This window comes from Carcharhinus amblyrhynchos, chromosome 19 (assembly GCF_965287045.1).
Source record: "Carcharhinus amblyrhynchos chromosome 19, sCarAmb.v2.hapA, whole genome shotgun sequence".
Classification (NCBI taxonomy): domain Eukaryota; kingdom Metazoa; phylum Chordata; class Chondrichthyes; order Carcharhiniformes; family Carcharhinidae; genus Carcharhinus; species Carcharhinus amblyrhynchos.
In genome coordinates this window covers 34403132-34423380 of record NC_137342.1, presented here as the reverse complement: position 1 = coordinate 34423380, position 20249 = coordinate 34403132, and the positions used below count along the sequence as shown (strand labels likewise).

The 20249-nt window shown below is 43.4% G+C and overlaps 1 protein-coding gene and 1 non-coding gene across 2 annotated transcripts in view; both read right to left on the bottom strand.

Moving 5' to 3' along the window:
* The window catches only part of shank3a (SH3 and multiple ankyrin repeat domains 3a), an 823427-nt gene that overhangs the window by 173051 nt on the left and 630127 nt on the right, over positions 1 to 20249 (bottom strand). The window lies entirely within an intron of this gene.
* Positions 1711 to 1905, bottom strand: LOC145355663 (U2 spliceosomal RNA). The gene has a single exon (XR_013889021.1). It is a non-coding gene; the product is annotated as a U2 spliceosomal RNA (small nuclear RNA).

Genomic DNA, 20249 nt, shown 5'->3' with positions numbered 1-20249 from the left:
AAACCTGCGGCAATCAGATCAACATAATTGTTGCGTTATACAAAATATATGCAATATTAATAAAACAAATGTACAATCTTTTGAAAAAGCTTTGAGGTTTAAATCATCAGCAATCAATACCAACACGCTGGCTGAGCCAGGAAAACAGTTTCAAAAGGGATTTTAATTTAAAAGGGAAAGCAATTTAACTATTCCGTGAAACAAGCATGTTGCCTCTCAAAGGGTGGTGACAATCTTTTAACTGAAGTGTTCTATTCTAACATGTGCTCCAGATCATATCTTTTAATTTCAAGGATAACACTGGGGGTGATCTTACATTCTCACCTACCCGCCGATTTTAACTTCTCACCCTGCCTGCTGATGGATGAGACAAGTCGGTAAGATTGAGAGGGAGATGAGAAATTGGGTTCACACTTGATTTCTCGCATCTTGCGATCTTACTGACACTTACTGACCTTACTTATGGATACCTGGCGTGATCAGGCTTGCATGTGCAAAAGACATGAGGCTGATGGTAATATTTAAATATTATGTTAATCATCGGGGCCCACTTGCCTCTGCGGCCTCACTGGTAGAACCAGAGGCATTTGGGAAGTCAGGGTAGAGGAGTGGCCCTTGGGCAGTGCCAACCTGTCACACTGGCAGTGCCAGCCTGGCATCATCCACTGGGCACTTTGGTACTGCTAGCCTGGCCCACTGGGCATCCTGGAGCTGCCAACCTGTCATTCTGACAGTGCCCACTGGGCACAGCACAGTGCCAATGGCAAAGGGCCTGAGGAGGCAGGGCCTGAGGGGATAGGGCCAGACCAGCGATAGGCCATTCTGGAGCAACACTGCCACTCTGCAACAGCAATTGGTGGGGAGGACCATTGCCATTTTGCAACAGTGAGCAGTGTGGGCAGGACTGCTGTAGTCTGCAATAGCAATCAGTGGGGGAGGGGGGGGAATGTAGCTTCGGTTGTGATCAGCCTGTGCGGATGAGGGTGGGGGCAAATGGGTCCAGGCAGTGGAAGGTGATCGTCCATGGAGTCTCACGGTAGTGGGAGGAGAGATAATTTGCCACAATGGCCGGCTATGGCTAGGGGAGGTAGTGACAGATCTCTGTATTCACATAGCTCAAAGATCTGCACATGCGCTATGGCAACGTCTGTTGCTATCAGCTGGCCTTTGGGTGAGCTATGCCCTGTCCACTCCACTTGTTAGTCGAAAACTGGTTTGGTCTGATGAGTCAGATAAGATTTGATTTTTAAGTCACCCAAAAAAGGCACAAATTTCTCCTGTTTTCGTGCTCGTATGGCACTGAGAATTTTTTTGGTAAGATCCACCCACTATCTTTATCATATCAAGATTGATAAATACGAAGATTTTGGGGGAAGTGTGGTGATTGAAAGAATCAACATCTTGACTACTGTGTTCTGACTCTTGCCTTTCTTACATTCTGCCATTTTCAAACACAGTGTCCAGATATTTAATAGGTCACTGGCCCATGGCCAACCTCCTCTAATCTCCCCTTTCGTGCCAATACTATCCTATTTCTTTCCATCTTCATTTTAACAAATCTATTACGATGAATCCCAAATATATTTTGATGTTTTTAAAAATTTTTTATTCCAGTTCAATCAATCAAATCAAGTCCAATTAGAGTCACAACTAGTTGAGACATTCCTGATCCAAGCTGACAAGACAGGGCTCTCACCTCCTGTCTTAGGCTTGAGCTACATGATCCAAGCTGACTGGAGTAGGCATTGCACCTCCTCCAGGGCTTGATCCCATTTGCATCTTAGCCAAAAGGCCGAGATGCCACTTTTAAAAATTGCTTCAAATGAAACTAAAATGTAACCTAATGTAACCAAGTGCAGCATGTTGATACTACACTTGATCTTAGCCAAAAGGCCAAGAAACTATATTTCGATGTTGTTGCACTACTTGAGCTTGACAAAACTGCTCATATCAACACTCACTGACAGCAATGCAGCACTGGCCATCTCTCATGCGTCTCACTGTTTGGTGAAAACTGCCTCCTTCCAGCCAAACACATTGTATTTTGGTTTGCATTCCCTTCAACACTAGATTCCCCAATAAAGCGTTTGAGAGCAAACTGACTGCTCTACTCCTGAACGCCAGCGCTGCTTTCACAGTACTTCATAAAGTGGTTCAGCTGAACTAAACGTATGGCCAGAGACACCCTGAGAGAACAGATGTAGAGAGGATAACAAATATAGACTATTTTTCCTGTTTCATTGAGCAAGTGGCCCTTCATCTTCTAGATCACTCGAAATTCCAATAATTAAACTATATTCTGATGAACATTGTCACAGTCTGACTGATATGTGATTCTTGTCCAACAGCGACAGGGTTGATTCTTCCTCACTCAATTAGGCGTGGATGATAAATAATGGCCTAATGAATGACACCCATACTCATACCCAATGCTGCAACTTGAACACAAAGATTCACAATTCAAAATAAAAATCAATCCTCTGCATGTGTGTTGTCAGTTCACTACATGTGACCAGCGACAAGGGTATTGTATAACACTGTTCCAGGTGGTAAAGAGCATAGGTTTGGGAGCACTATTGAAACATCTTTGGCAAGTCGCTAAATCACTGTGCAATGGTGGTGGAGGAAGTGAATTTTTAAAAGCGGTGTTAAACACTACAAAGGGAACACTGCACTTTTTCCACAGCAGCAAAGTTCAGACAATTTATTTCAGATGTGCTGTTAGGCTGATTGGCAGGAATAAATTGTCCCTAAATCAGTTTCCCTCAATCTGGATGGCCATAAAACATTAGATAGGGGTCACGGGGGGAGAAGGGGACTGGTGGTGTTGAGATGGCGGCGCGGGCTCATTGGGCCGAAGGGCCTGTTTCCCGGGCTGATTTTGTTCTTTTGTTCTTTGCTCTGGTTTCCCCTCAGTTCAAAAGACAAGCTAGTTAGGTGCATTGGCCATGCTAAATTCTCCCTCAGTGTACCCAAACAGGCATTGGAGTGCGGCAACTAGTGGATTTTCACAATAACTTCATTGCAATGTTAACGTAGGCCCACTTGTGACACTAACAAATAAACTTAAAAGCTTAATTCATCTATAAAATATGGGTGTCACTGTTTAGACCAGCAAAAATTGCCCATCCCTACTTGCCCTTGAGAAGGTGTTGATACGCTGCCTCTGAAGTCCCTGAGTTGTACGTGTATCCACAATGCGCTTTGGGAGCAAATTCCAGGATTTTGACTCAGTGACTGTGGAGGAATGGCAATATATTTCCAAGTCAGGATGGTGAGTGACTTGGAGGGGAACTTCCAGGTGGTGATTCCCAGGGACCTGCGATCCTTGGCCTGCTAGATGGTAGTTGTTGTAAGCTTTGAAGGTGCTGCCTATAAGGAACTTACTAAGTTCCTGCAGTGCACACTGTAGATGGGACACACTACTGTCACTCTTTGTTGATGGTGGAGGAATTGCTCGCTTGTGGAAGGGGTAGCAATCAAGCATGCTGCTTTGCCCTGGATGATGTCAAGCTTCTTGAGTGTTGTTGGAGCTGCACTCATCCACAAGTGGAAACTATTCCATTACACTCCTGACTTGTGCTTGGTGGGCAAGCTCTGTGGAATCAGGAGGTGAATAACTTGTCACAGGGATTCCTAGCCTCTGACTGATATTTCACCCACTGTATTTATATGGCTAGGCTAATTCAGTTTCTGGTCAATGGTAACCCCCATGATCTTAATAGTGAGGGATTCAGTGATGGTAATCCCATTGCATGACTAGGAGCAATGGTTTGATTCTTTCTTGTTGGGGAGGGTCATTGCCTGGTATTTATGAAGTGTGAATGTACTTGCCACTTATCAGTGCAAGCCTGGATATTGTCCAGGTCTTGCAGCATTTGGACATGGACTGTTTCTGTATCTGAAGAGTTGCAAATGGTACTGAACATTGTGCAATCACCAGCAAACATGCCCACCTCTTATCATGGAAGGTCATTGATGAAGATGGTTGGGCCTATGATAGTGCCCTGTGGAATTCCTGCAGGGATGTCCTGGAGCTGAGATGATTGACCTCCAACCACTACACCATCTTCAGACTCCAACCAGCAGAGAGCTCCCACTGACTTCAATTTTGCTAGAGTTCCTTGATGCCACACTCGGTCAAACGCTACCTTGATGTCAAGGGCAGTCATTTTCACTGCACTGCCAGAGTTCAGCTCTCTTGTCCATGTTTGAACCAAGACAGTAATGAGGTCAGGAGCTGAGTTATGCTGGTGAAACCCAAACTGAGTGTCAGTGAGCAGGTTATTGCTGAGTAAATGTTGCTTGATAGCAATGCCTATGATTCCTTCCATCACTTTACTGATGATTGAGAATAGACTGATGAGGCAGTAATTGACTGGGTTGGATTTGTCCTGTTTCATATGCACAAGACATAACTGGGCAATTTTCCACAATGCCATGTAAATGCCAGTGTTGTAGCACTGCTGGGACAGTTTTGCTAGGGGCATAGCAAGTTCTGCAGCACATTTCTTCAGTACCATTGCTGGAATATTGTCAGGGTCCATAGCCTTTGCAATATCCTGTGCCTTCAGCCATTTCTTGTTATCACGTGGGATGAATCAAATTGACTGGAAACTCACATCTGAGATGTTGGAGACTCTGGAGGATGCTAAGATGGCACTTGGCAATCCTTGCTGAAGACTGTTGCAAATGCTTCATGTGCTGGGTTCCTCCATCACTGAGGATGGGGGTATTTGTGGAGCTTCCCCCTCCAGTGAGTTGTTTAATTGTCCACCATCATTCACAACTGGGTGTGGCAGAACTCAGATCTGATCCATTGCTTGTAGAACTGTTTTGCTTTCCTTGCTGTTCCTGACATGCCCTTCTGCACTCTTCATTGTATGAGGATTGAGCCCCAAGCTTGGTGTTAATGTTGAGTGCAGGATATGCCAAGCCATTAGGTTGCAGACTGTAGTTGAGTACAATTCTGCTGTTGCTGAAAGGCCCCAGTCTTGACTTGCTAGATGTTTGAAATCTATCTGCAAGTTTTTGGATATTCATGGAAAAGGACAAGTGTTGTCCTAGGATTAGGAATCTAAACTGGTGAAATGCTAACTACAGCTAGATTAAGCAGGATTTGGAGGCTGTTGTTTGGGAGAGGCTGTTTGAGGATAAATCCACATCTGACATTTGGGAGTCTTTTAAGAAGCAGTTGATCAGAGCGCAGGACAGGTATGTGCCTATTAAAAGGAAGGACAAGGAAAAAGGGATTCAGGAACCGTGAATGATCAGGGAAATTGAGAGTCTAATCAGAAAGGAAAGGGATGCATACATAACATCTGAGCAACTAAAAAAGATGAAGCACTTGAAGAATATAGGGAAAGTTCAAAATAACTCAAACAGGAAATTAGGAGGGCAAAAGGGGTTATGAAACGTCCTTGGCAGGCAGGATTAAGGAGAATCCACAGGCATTTTATACGTATGTTGGGAACAAAAGGGTAGCTAAAGAAAGAGTTGGTCTTCTTAAGGACAAAGGAGGGAAATTATGTGTAGAACCAAAGGATGTGGGTGACACCATTAATGAGTACTGTGCATCAGTATTCACAAAAAAGAGGGACACGTTGATTGGTGGTGTCTTGGAGAGGTATCTAAACCCTCTAGAGCAAGTCACCATTGAGGGAGAAAGTGTTAAGTATAGTAAAAAAAATTAAGGTAGACAAATTCCCAGGGCCAGATGGCATCTATTCCAGATTACTAAGGGACACAAGTGAGGAAATTGCTGGGCCTCTAACAGAAATCTTTGTTTCCTCATTGCCCACAGTTGATGTCCGAGAAGATTGGAGGCTAGCCAGTGTTGTCCCGTTATCTAATAAGGGTAAGTAAGGATAACTCGAGTAATCATAGGTCAATGAACTTGACATCAGTGACAGTGAAATTGTTGGACAGTATTCTTAGGGATATGGTCAACACACATTTGGAACTGAATGGTTTTATTAGTGACAGACAGCATGGTTTTGTACGAAGGAGATCATGTCTCACTAATTTGATTGAGGTTTTTGAGGAAATGACAAAAATGATTCATGAGGGAAGGGCTGTGGATATTGTCCACATGGACTTTAGTAAAACATTTTGACAAGGTCCCTCATGATAGGTTGGTACGAAGGATTAAATCACACGGGATCAAGGGTGAACTAGCTAGATGGATTCAGAACTGGCTTGGCCAAAGAAGACAGAGTGTAATGGTGTAAGGGTATTTTTCTGAATGTAAATCTGAAACTAGTGGTGTTCCACAGGGATCAGTGCTGGGACCTCCGTTGTTTGTAATATATATGTAAATGACTTGGAAGAAAATGTAATTGGTCTGATTAACAAGTTTGTGGAAGATACTAAGATTGCCAGAGTTGCAGATAGTTTTGAAGATTGTCAGAAAATACAGCAGGATATAGATAGACTGAAAAATTGGACGGAGAAATGGCAGATAGAACTTAATCTGGACAAGGTGATGTATTTCGGTAGATGCGATTCAGGTGAGAGCTATAAAACAAATGGCAGAACCATAAGGAGAATAGACACACAGAGATCTGGGATACAGGTCCACAGGTCCTTAAAAGTGGCAGCACAGGTGGAAAAGGTGGTGAAGAAAGCACATGGCATGCTTGCCTTCATCAGCCAGGGCATCGAGTATAAAAGTTTGCAAATTATGTTAGTTATATAAAACGTTAGTTAGGCCACATTTGGAATGGTGTGTCCAATTCTGGTCACCACACTGCCAGAAGGACATGGGGGTTGGAGGGAGTACAAAAAAGATTTACCAGGATGTTGCTTGGTGTGGAGGGTACTAGCTATGAGGAGAGATTGAATAAAGTGGGATAGTTCTCCCTGGAAAGACTGAGAGCGAGAGGCAACCTGATAGACATTTATAAAATTATGAGGGGCATGGATAAGGAAGCATTTTCTCAAGGCAGAAAAGACAATCTGCCATGTCATTGTGGGGAGGGGAGGGGAGGGGGGGCGGCGACGAACACAAGTTCAAGGTATGGGGGGAAAGGTTCAGTAGAAATGTGTGGGGGAATGGGGGGCGGCGCGGTTTACACAGAGGGTGGTGGGAGCCCAGAATGCACTGCCAAATGAGGTGGTTGAGGCAGATAGTTAGCAACATTCAAGACTTATTTGGATGAATAGGCGGGGTATTGAGGGATACAGTTGATTGGTGCAGGTAGGACAATGTGATCGGCGCAGGCTTCGTGGGTTGAAGGGTCTATTCCTATACTGTACTGTTCTTTTTTCTCTCCCATTTAACACGGTGATAGTGCCACAAGCAATGGAGGGTATCTTTGGAGACTTTGTCTCCACAATGACTGTGTGGTGGTCTCTCTTAGCACTACTGTCATGGACAGATTCAGATTGGGGTGGATAAAGTCAATTGTGCTCATCCCTTTTTTGGTTTTGCAGACTCAGTTTAGCCACTACATCCTTTAGGACCCAGCCAGCTTGGTCCATAATCATAGAATCGCCACAGAATCTCTACAGTACAGAAGGCCATTATTCGGCCCATCGAGTCTATACCAACCACAATCTCACCAAGGCTCTATTCCCGTAATCCCACGCATTACCCTGCTAATTCTCCCTGATACTAGGGTCAGTTTAGCATGGCCAATCAGCCTAACCCGCACATCTTTGGACTGTGGGAAGAAATTGGAGTATCCGGAGCAAACTCACGCAGGCACGGGAAAAACATGCAAACTCCATACAGACAGTGACCCATGGCCAGAATTGAACGTGGAACTCCGGCACTGTAAGGCCGCGGTGCTAATCACTGTGTCGCCATCTGTTTTGGTGCTACTGGCCATGCTTAGTGATGGACATTGAAGTCCACATCCCATGCAATTCATGCATGGGATGTGGACATTGCCATCGCTGAGTTGGCCAGCATTTTTTGCCCATCTTAAATTACTTGACTCGTCTAGCCATTTCAAAGGGCAAATTCAAAGGGCATTTTAAGAGTCAACCACATTGTGGGTCTGGAGTCACATGTAGGCCAGACCGGGTAAGGATGGCAGATTACACTCCCTAAAGAGCATCAGTGAATGAGATGGGTTTTTAATGGTGTGTAGAAACAAGTATGAAGACAGCTCCTAGTTTGGACTCTTACTGTACCAATGTATATCGAATAATAGAAAGTTTTTGGCATAGAAAGAGGCCACTTGGCCCAACATGTCTGCACAAGCTGAAAAATTAGGCACCAGCCTAATCCCACTTTCCAGTATTTGGTCTGTAATCCTGCGGTTAAGGCATTTGAGGTGCTTATTGAAACACCTTTTAAATGAGTTGTGGGTTTCTGCCTCGACCACCCTTTCTGACAATGAGGCTAAAGGCCCATAACCCTGTAGGTGAAATTCATTTTCCTCAAAACCCCTCTAATATTTCTAGCAAGCACTTTAAATCCATGTGTCCTAATCACTGACCTCTCTGCTAAAGCAAACAGATCCACAGAATCCCTACAGCAAAAGGAGGCAATTCGGTCCTTCGAGTCTGCACCTACTCTCCGAAAGAGCATTTTACCCACACAGTTCCCAAGAGGCATAACTAACATATTATGTAACTCCAGCATAACATCCCTGCTCTTATATTCAATGTCTCAGCTAATAAATTAAAGGATTCTATAGCCTTCTTGACCATCTTATCAACCTGTCCTGCTATCTCCAAGATCTGTGAACATTCACTCCTAGGTCCCTTATTTTCTCAGAATCCTCCCATTTATTGTGTAATCCTTTGCCTTGTTTGACCTCCCCAAATCATCACCTCACACTTCTCTGGGTTGAAACCCCTTTGATATTTTTCTGCCCAACTGACCAGTCCATTGAGATCTTCCTGCAGTCGACAATAATGCCACTATCCATTGTGCGGCTAATTTTTGTGTTGTCTGCAAATCTCTTGATCATTTCCCCTACATTGGTTGATGGGTTCTTGATAAGAGAGGGGATTAAGGGTTATGGGGGGAGGGCGGGAAAGTGGAACTGAGCCACAACAGATCAGCCATGATCTTATTGAATGGCGGGGCAGGCTCGAAGGGCTAGATGGCCTACTCCTGCTCCTATTTCTTATGTTCTTATATTTATATCCAGATCATTAATATATATCTCAAAAAGCAGGGGGCTTAGAACTATGCCCTTTAGAACACCACTGGAAACAGCCTTCCAGTCTCAAAAATATTCATCAAACTCTCTGTTTCTTGTGATGAGCCAATTTTGTATCCAGCTTGCTTTACAGTTTCTAGTACTTAATAAATACTTACTGGGGAACTACCTAAGATTACAAATACCTTAATAAGACTGACTGAACTATGGCCAACACGTTATAATAGCCACCACTTCCAGTGGTATTGCTAGTACTGGAGAGCAGCTGATCTCTGATTGGTTCACCGAGGCGGGACTTTCTGACCCTGAGAGATGGTAGCCCTGTTCCCATTCTTTACCAGACAATTGGCTGTAATGTGGCTATGAACCGCTTCTGATGGCTAGGCATCCCTTGACATTTTAGCTGGATGGGTGGGGAGGGGGATGCTGGGACCATTGCGCCCTGTAAAATCAAAGCCATTAAGTAAGTGAGCAAAACAATGTTCAATGAAGTTCGGTATGACGTCATTGATCTTGGATCTGCGAAAGACAAATCAGAATATTTTCTTAATAGTTAGAGACTAAAAGCTGTGGAGAAACAAGGGGATTTAGGTGTTCCATAAAAGTTTATATTCAGGTTAAAAAAAATCAAAATGATTCATAGAATCTCAATGTAGTATGAAATACAAATGTGAAGAAGTGATGTTTCAGATGTATACATCCTTTAACGGAATACTGTGTTTAGTTATGGGCACTATACCTTAGGAAGCATATGATGTGATTTGACTTCTTTGTACATTTATTTATTTTAGTCATTTGTTATGAGACCTAATTGCCCTTGAGAAGCTAATGGTTCGGCTGTGCAGCCCATCTGGCTTTGAAGGGAGTACATACAGCACAATTTCATCAAATAATACAAAGGCCTAAAGGATGAAATTATGAGGACAGGTTGCTACATTTGGTTTGTATTCTCATGTTTAAAAAGTCCAGAGTTGATTCAATCAGATATATTAATTGATAAAAAGCATTTGAGAGGATAGATTCAGAGAAAGAATTTTCTCTGATGACGAAAATCAAAAAGCCTTTCTGCAAGATTGCAGTAATACGGTGTATTGCCGCAAGACTGTAGTGAGGCCTATATGTTGCTGCAAGGCCTGTTTGTTCTTGCAATGAGATCTGTATGTTACTGGAAGACCACAGTGGGGCCTGTATGTTGTTGCAAGACCGCAATGAGGCTTGTATATCATTGCAAACTGCAGTGAGGCCTGTATGTTGCTGTAAGACCACAGCGAGACATGTATGATGCTAAACGGTGATAGTGAGGCCAGTATATTGTAGCAAGGTCATAATAAGATTTGTATGTTGTTGCAGATGTACTGTTCTATAATTCTATGATTCTAAGCTGATCCCTGTATGTTGATTTAATTTTTATTATTATTGTCATATGTATTGGTATACAGTGAAAAGTATTTCTTGCACGCCATACAGACAAAACGTACCATTCATTGAATACATAGGGTAGAAGGAAAGGAGAGGCTGCAGAATGTACTTTACAGCCATAGCTAGAGTATAGAGAAAGATTAGTTTAACTGAGTCCATTCAAAAGTCTGGTGGCAGCAGGGAAGACGCTGATCTTCAGTCAGTTGGTAAGTGACCTCAGACTTTTGTGTCTTTTTCCCAACGGAAGGTGGAAGAGAGTATATCTGGGATGCATGGAATCCTGGTTTGTGCTGGCTGCTTTTCTGAGGCAGTGGGATGTGTAGATGGAGTCAGTGGATGGGAGGCTGGTTTGTGTGATGGACTGGAGAGAAGGTTGGCTAGCTAACAGGAAACGGAGGGTTGGCATAAATGTGTCTTTTTCTGGTTGACAAAATGTGATGAGTGGTGTGTCACACAGATCAGTGCTGCAGCCTCAACTTTTTACAATTCATATAAATGACTTAAAAGAAGGGACTGAAGCTATGGTTGCTGATGACACAAAGAGGGGTAAGGAAAGTAAATTGTGAAGAGGACATAAGAGGCTACAAAGGAACAAAGATAGGTTAAGTGAGTGGACAAAAATCTGCTAAATGGAGTATAATGTGGGCAAATGTGAAATTGTCCATTTTGGCAGGGAGAATAAAAAAGCTTATTATCTAAATGGTGAAAGATAGTAGAGCTCTGAAGTGCAGAGGGATCTGGTTATCACACTGCATGAATCACAAAGAGCTGGTATACATGTCCAGCAAGTAAGTAGTAAAGCTTATAGAATATTATCATTTATTGTGGTGGGAAATGATAACCAAAATAGGGAGGCTGAGTTTCTGTTGGCAGGGCACTAATGAGACCATATCTGGTTTCCTTATTTATTTGATTTGATTTATTATCGTCACATGTATTAACATACAGTGAAAAGTATTGCTTCTTGCGTGCTATATAGGCAAAACATACTGTTCACAGAGAAGAAATGAGAGAATGCAGAATGTAGTGTTACAGTCATAGCTAGGGTGTAGAAAATGCAAAGTAGGTCCATTCAAAAGTCTGACAGCAGCAGGGAAGAAGTTGTTCCTGTTTCGGTTGGTACATGACCTCAGACTTTTGTATCTTTTTCCCAAAAGAAGGTGAAAGAGAGACTGTCTGGGGTACATGGGATCCTTAATTATGCTGGCTGCTTTGCCGAGGCAGTGGGAAGTGTAGGCAGAGTCAATGGATGGGAGGCTGGTTTGCGTGATTGATTGGACTACATTTACAACCTTTTGTAGTTCCTTGTGGTCTTGGGCGGAGCAGAAGCTGTGATACAACTAGAAAGAATGCTTTCTATGGTGCATCTGTAAACTTTCGTGAGAGTCATAGCTGACATGCCAAAGTTCCTTAGTCTTCTGAGAAAGTAGATGTGTTGGTGGGCTTTTTTAACCATCTTGTCAGCATGAGAGGACCAGGACAGGTTGTTGGCGATCTGGACACAAAAACTTGAAGCTCTTGACCCTTTCTACTTCATCCCCGTTGATGTAGACAGGGGCATGTTCTCCATTATGCTTCCTGAAGTTGATGACAATCTTCTTTGTTTTGTTGACACCGAGGAAGAGGTTATTGTTGCTGCGCCAGTTCAGCAGATTCTCTATCTCATTTCTGTACTTTGCCTCGTCATTGTTTGAGATCCAATTCATTATGGTGGTGTCGTCAGCAAACTTGAAAATCGAATTGGAGGGGAATTTGGCTGCAGTCATAGGTGTATAAGGAGCATAGTAGGGGGCTGAGAACACAGTCTTGTGGAGTACTGGTGTTGAGGATGACCACAGAGGAGGTGTTGTCGCCTGTCCTTACTTATTGTGGTCTGTGAGTTAGGAAATTCAGGATCCAATTACAAGGCCTAGGCCTGAGTTTGAAGATGAGTTTTGTGGGAATAATAGTGTTGAAGGTTGAGCTGTAGTCAATAAACCGGAGTCTGACATAGCTGTCTTTGTTATCTAGGTGTTCCAGGGTTTGAGCGCAAGGCCAGGGAAATGGCGTCTGCTGTTACGACAACAGGCAAACTGTAGTGGATCCAGGTAGTCTGGGAGGCTGGAACTGATTCGTGCCATGACTGTCCTTTCAAAGCACTTCATGGATGGATGTCAGAGCCACTGGCCGATAGTCAATAAGGCACGCTGATTGATTTTCTTGGGTACCGGGATGATGGTCATCTTCTTGAGGCAGAAAGGGACCTCAGATTGTTGTAAAGAGAGGATGACGATGTCTGTTAAAACTATGTGCATGTCCGGGTACTCCATCCGGGCCAGTTGCTTTCCGTGGGTTGACCTTCAAAAAAACTGCTCTGACATATGCAATGGTGACTCCAGGTAGAGGTTCATCCAGGGCTTCCAAGATGGAGGGCATGCTCTCACTGACCTCTTGCTCATAACGGTGTAGAATGCATTGAGCTCATCAGGGAGGGGTGCATTGGAGCTGGCGATTTTATGTGCCTTCATCTTGTAGCCTGTTATGTCTTGTAGATTTTGCCATAGTCAGCGGGGGTCGGTTTGTCTAGCCTGGGACTCTAGCTTGGTCTGGTGCTGTCTTTTGGCATCTTTGATGGATCTCCTTAGATCGTATCTGGCTTTCTTGTACAAGTCAGTGTCACCTGACTTGAACGCCTCAGACCTGGACTTCAGCAAGTAGTAGATATCCCTGTTCATCCATGGTTTCCAGTTATGTAAATGCATTAGAAGTTCAGAGAGACACAAAAGTTTTAGGTCACTCACCAGCTGATTCAAGAACAGCTTCTTCCCTGTTGCCATCAGATTTTCAATGGACCCATAAGAACATAAGAAATAGGAGCAGGAGTAGGCCATCTAGCCCCTCGAGCCTGCCCCGCCATTCAATAAGATCATGGCTGATCTGTCGTGTCTCAGTTCCACATTCCCGCCCTCTCCCCATAATCCTTAACCCCCTTGTCTATCAAAAACCTATCAACCCGCGTCTTAAAAATATTTAGCGAGGCAGCCTCCACCACTTCAACGGGCAAAGAATTCCAGAGATTCACCACCCTTTGAGTGAAGAAGTTCCTCCTCAACTCCGTTCTAAACTGCCCCCACTTTATCTTGAGGCTGTGCCCTCTAGTCCTACTGTCCTTTCTGAGCGGGAAGAGCCTCTCCATCTCTACCCTATCCATCCCATTCATCATCTTATATGTCTCAATGAGATCTCCCCTCATTCTTCTAAACTCTAACAAGTACAAGCCTAGTTTATTCAGCCTCTCCTCACAGCTCAACCCCCTCAACTCCGGTATCAGCCTAGTAAACCTACTCTGCACTCCCTCCAAGGCCAAAATATCCTTGCGTAAGTGCGGTGACCAAAACTGCACACAGTACTCCAGCTGCGGCCTCACCAATGCCCTATACAGCTGCAGCAAGACCTCCCTACTTTTATATTCAATCCCCCTTGCTATGAAGGCCAGCATCCCATTAGCCTTCCTGATCACCTGCTGCACCTGTAGGCTGGGTTTTTGCGACTCATGCACAAGGACCCCGAGGTCCCTCTTTACCGTCGCATGCTGCAGTTTTTCGCCCCGTAAGTAATAGTCCTTCCTACCATTATTCCTACCAAAGTGGACAACCTCACATTTGCCAACATTAAATTCCATTTGCTAGTTCCTGGCCCATTCGCCCAGCCTATCTAGATCCTTCTGCAGACTCTCCACACCCTCCACACAATTTGCCGTTCCACCAATCTTGGTGTCATCAGCAAATTTCGACACCATACACTCAGTTCCCTCCTCCAGATCATCTATATAAATGGTAAATAGCTGAGGCCCCAGCATCGACCCTGGGGCACTCCACTAATCACCAATCGCCAATCTGAATAGCACCCATTGACCCCCACTCTCTGCCTCCTATTTGACAGCCAATCCTCTATCCACACTAACACCCTACCCCCAACTCCATGCCCCCTGACCTTCTGTAATAACCTCTTGTGAGGCAACTTGTCAAACGCCTTCTGAAAATCAAGAAACACCACATCCACCGGCTCTCCTCTATCCACCGCCCTAGACACATCCTCATAGAACTCCAATAAATTCGTCAGACACGACTTCCCCTTAACGAAACCGTGCTGCGTCTGCTCTATCAAACAATTCTCCTCAAGATGCCCCACTATTTTCTCCTTGATCATGGATTCTAACATTTTACCTACAACAGACGTTAAACTAACCGGCCTATAATTCCCTGCCTTTTGCCTGGCACCCTTCTTAAACAACGTCGTAACATTAGCCGTTTTCCAATCTTCCGGCACTTCCCCGGAATCCAGCGACGTTTGGAAAATAATCACCAAGGCCCAACTTATATTAAGACCCAACTTATATTAAGCTAATCTTTCTCTATACCCTAGCTATGACTGTAACAATACATTTTGCAGCCTCTTCTTTCCTTATCCCCTATGAAAGTATACCATTCATAGTTTGTATGACGCACAAGAAATACTTTTCACTGTATACTAGTCATAATAAAAATCAAGTCAGCACACAGGGATCATCTTAGAATCATAGAACAGTCTATCTGCATCAACATACAAATCTTACTATAATCTTGCTGCAATATACGGGCCTCACTACCACATTTCAACATCATACATGTCTTGTTGTGGTCTTACAACAACAGTCAGGCCTCACTGCAGCTTGCAATGACATACAGGCCTCACTGTGGTCTTGCAATTACATACAGGTCTCACTGCGGTCTTGCAACAACATACAGACCTCATTATGATCTGGCAGCAAAATACAGTCCTCACTGTGATCTTGCAGCAACGTACAGATTTCATTATGGTCTGACAGCAACGTACAGGCCTTGCTAAACTAATAACAAAAATGGACAGGTTGGCTTATGAGGAAAAGTTGGAGAGGTTAGGGTTGTATTCACTAGAGTTTAGAAAAGTAAGAGACAACTTGATTGAAACTATTAAGATCCTGAGGGGTATTACATACAGGTCTCACTACGGTCTTGCAACAACATACAGACCTCATTATGATCTGGCAGCAAAATACAGGCCTCACTGTGATCTTGCAGCAACGTAGAATGTAAACAGGATGCTCCTCTTATCGGAGGATCTAGAACTAGGAGTAAGTGTTTAGAAATAAGAGGTTGATCATTTAAGATGGAGATGAGGAGAATTATTTTTCTCTCAAGAGGGACGTGAGCCTCTGGAACATTCTTCCTCGAAGGGCAGTGGAAGCAGACTCTTTGAATATTTTGAAGGCAGAGGTGGATGGATTCTTGATTAACAAGCGGTGAAAGGTTGGAGTTAGGCAGGAATGTGGGGTTGAGGTTACAATCAGATCAGTCATAATCTTACTGAATGTCCGAGTAGGCCTGAGGGGCAGAATGGACTATCCCTGCTCTGAATTTGTACATTTGTATGTCTCCTTTACATTGAGGAGACCAATGCACTTTACTTTCATGCTGACCTTTCTGTCATGGCCTCCTACTATTCTTGTAAGGTATAGCACTAGCATGATGAACAGCACTTTGGGGCAAATTTTCCGGTTTCGCCCACCATGGGAATCGTAGTGGGCAAGGGGCAGGCCATGGAAAGTTCTGTTGACCTCAGGTAGAATTTTCTGGTTTTGGGGCGAGTGCAGCCGGGAAATCCTGATTTTTCACTTGGCACTCTCTAGTCTTCTGGACTCAAAAAATTAAGTTCAACAACTTTCGATCATAACTTCTGCCGCCACCTTGTTCCAAGTATCTTTTTCTTCTGTTCATCTTGTCTGGTTTCTTTCTTTAGCCCTTAATATTGTATCCAGATTATTTTATGTAGCTATTCACACCTTACTTGGATACAACTTTGTTTCATTGCTACATTCATTACCACTCTTTTTGGGCAGGATTTTCATGGAGTTGGGAAGACTCCATGAATCGGTGAAAATGGCAGCTGGGAACCAATTTCCGAATTCCCGACCCATTCCTGACTGGGATTTCCAATTTCAACAGTGCAGTTTAAGGGTGTGAACTGGTTTAGGCTATGAGCCCACACCCTGTATGCCTGACCCGGCTGCTCCATGATAGCAATAGAGATGTCCTTGTACTCTGCAACTGTCATGGAGTCAGACTAGCTTTACACAGTGTATCGTGAACCAATACTGTGATTCACAACACCTCAGCTGTTTGGTGAACCATAGTATGTCTGAGGGAACCGTTTAAAAGATTTGTTCTCCCTCAGTGTACCTGAACAGATGCCGGATGTGGCAACAAGGGGATTTTCACAGTAACTTAACTGCAAAGTGAATGTAAGCTTGCTTATGACTAAGAAATAAAGTTTACTTTACCCCTCCAATTATTCCCTTTGGCTCCATGCCAAGCTATGGCACTTCCAAGCCCATTCACCCACTATATAGAACCAAAGAACTCTATAATGACAATAGGATGCATTAATAAGGTTTTGGAAAAGCAGTCATTCATAACTTGCTACTTTGTGAAAAAATACTTTCATTTCAGACCAAAAAAAGTGTCAGTCATCCAGGCCTTTTAAAGTATCAAGATCTGAAACTGCAAGTACTTGAAAGCTCTTTATAAAATTTGAAGTTTATTTATATGTGTCACAAGTAGCCTGACATTATCACTACAATGAATTTACTGTGAAAATCCCCCAGTCGCTACACTCCATCTCTTGTTCTGAGGGAGAATCTAGCATGGCCAATGCACATAACCAGCACATCTTTCAGCTGTGAGAGGAAACAGGGGCACCTGGAGGAAACCCACACAGTCACAGGGAAAACATGCAGACTCTGCACAGACAGTGACCCAAACTGGGAATTGAACCAGGGTCCCTGACTCTGTGATGCAGCAGTGCTAACATTTACAGAAGAAATTAGAGAGTGAGAGGGTTGTCAATTATGCAATGTTTTCCTTGGGGCACAGCTGTCTCAACATTCTAATGGATGTCAGGGCTCTCAGTCAGCAATTGCTTACAGTTTCAAATACCGGCAGTTTGAGCCATTTGTAACTGAAAGTTACTGATGATGAAACTGATGATTAACACTTCTATTGGCCTGTAGTGAATGGAGTTTTTTTTAAACAAAGTGGAATGTCATGAATGAATGACTTTTTAAAAGCTTTTTTTTAAGGCATTCTATTGTTGCTATAGGGATAATTGGTTCTATACAGTGGGTGAATAGATATAGAAGTGCCATTTTTTGGCCTAGAGATTAAGAGGGGCCTTGTGAGTGGGTGGGGGCATTGCTTGGCATGGGGTTGTGAAGGGCCCATGGTTCTTCAAATGAGTCACTCAAAACATTAACTTTGTTTCTCTGTCCACAGATGCTGCCAGTCCTGCTGAGTCTTTCCAGAATTTTCTGCTTTTATTTCAAATTTCCAGCTTCTGCAGTTTTTTGCTTTTACATTTAAAAATACTTGGATCAGGACTTAAATGCCCGAACCTATAAGTCTGTGAACCAAAAGCAGGAAAGTGGGATTAGGTTGGATAGCTCTTTTTCAGCTCCCATGCACCTAATGGACAATACCTCTTTTGCATTCCTATTTTGCTTTTTAATTTCATTTTTACACTTTCTACACTACTTAAGGCTAACTGCGGTGATGAGCTCTTGATATCTGACACGAGCTTCCCTTTTTAACTTCATCCTACCCTGTATGCTCCATGATATTGAAAGGTTCCAGATTGGCAAGTCCCACCTGTTGCAAGGTTTTGAGCATAGTACAATAAGTTTACTAAGATATTTATAGTTTTATGTAGTTCAACAATAAGTACTTAATAATTGCTGGAAACTAATGGGCGCTAGGAGCTGCATGCTCGCTTCAACACATGGCTCTGTCCAACAGAGTCCTAGGTGAGGGTCATGTCATCTCTCATATCATTGTACGAGTAGTACTGTACCCAATCCCACATTAACTCTTTATGTGACAGACCTCCTTCCAAGTCTTTATCCAATGTACTCACAAGCTTAATCCCAGTTTACCCCATGTACATAGACTATTACTCTGACCCCATCTCCCCCTGTCAGGTTTTTGAGTTCGTAGGTTCAGGCAGTCTGCAGGCCTTATAACCCTTTCATAACAATTCTCTGAGAGTGAGAACATGATAGGTTTTGTGGCTACAGGTAAATTTTGTTGAATTGGTGGTTGTTCAGGCATCTGGGTATCCTTTCGTTCTTGAATATCTAATTGCTCTTTTTTGACACTCTAATTGTAGTGATAGATGGTGGTTGGTTTATCTCTCTCATTACAGGGAGGAAAAACTGTGGGCTCGTCTCCATAGTGTCTTTTTTTCTTCTTCCTCTTTGTAGCTTACCATGATGCTCACTGGGATGAAGATGGCTCTCCCTGTTATGAGGGTGTGGCTTGGTAGTAAGCTCACCTTTGTGTTTGGCTGTGTGGAGAGCAGTTGTCAATGAAAGACTATTACTCAGTTCCAGCATTCACTATCATATTGGCCGGGGATTGCAGCATCTGCTCTGTGGTCTTGGGATTCATCTTTCTAACTGGCATTAAAGCTGGACGTTGAGTTTCTTCTCATTGCTGGTTCCTCCCTTGATGTCATCTACTTGAGGCATGGTAACTATTTGAGTGTTTGGCTGGCAAGACAAATAAGCGGTTTCTGGCACCAGTAACAAAAGTGGACAAACCTGCTTCATGTAGAGAGAAGACAAGTCAGAGCTGAAGTCCCACTCAAGAGAATCTTTCTTGTTGGAGCTCTCAGGAACTTGCAGCTGCATAATTTATGACAGTGGCTGCTTTGATGTGTTCTGCTGTTTTGAGGAGATTCTGGCTATACAGGCATCTCTGCTTAAGAAAGAAAAAGACTGGTTTTGGATGATGTGCATCAGCTTAAAGATTTGTTCATCGCCATATATTTGTGGTTCTAGAATCATGGCTACGTTTGGAAGTTGGATTCTTCTGGGCTCCTAAACTGGTATGTCCATTGTTCATAACCAGAGATCTTTCAGCCACTGTTCTTTGTCTGATAAGACCATAATATTGGCTCCCGGATTCCACCTAAAGTTTGTGAGATGGCCATTAACTAAGATGTCTGCATTCTGGAATGAAAATATATGATCTTTGACCTCACCCACGTAGCATGTGACCTCTTGGAGTGCTGCCTTGACGTCTTGAGTCCGCTTGGGATCTTCTGTGCGTTTTGATGTTTTGGCCATGCATAGCTTCCTTAAGTGTCCTATTCAACTAGATTGGAAGTATTGGGCTGAAATTGCCAGACAATAATCTTGCCTGTAGGGATGCTTTGACCCACCATGCTGACATGGTTGTTATACTAATTGGTTTGGGTATTGCCTCTCTTGGCCTGGAGTGTCCACGTTTGTGTGTTGTTTCATTAGTTGGAGAGTGGGTTTACTTTGTACCACAGCTTTCTTTTTCCCCTCAATTATGGATCTGTGCTACAGAGAGATTTCAGATTGTCTGACAACTCAGATGGCTTTCTCAAGGGTTAGATCTTCCTTTTTTGAGGCAAGTATTAGCGTCCATCGTCCCGCCATTCCTACAACTATTCTATCCTGGACTAGATTTCGGGTCAATCACAGTCATCAGCCATTCTGTACAGCCCATTAATGAATGAATCAACAGGTTCCTCTGGCGGTTGAACACATTTATCAAATTTAGTCCTTTCAAGCATTTTGCTACCACTAATGTTAAAATAAGCATCAAGCGATTTTAAAACTTCAAATTTTGC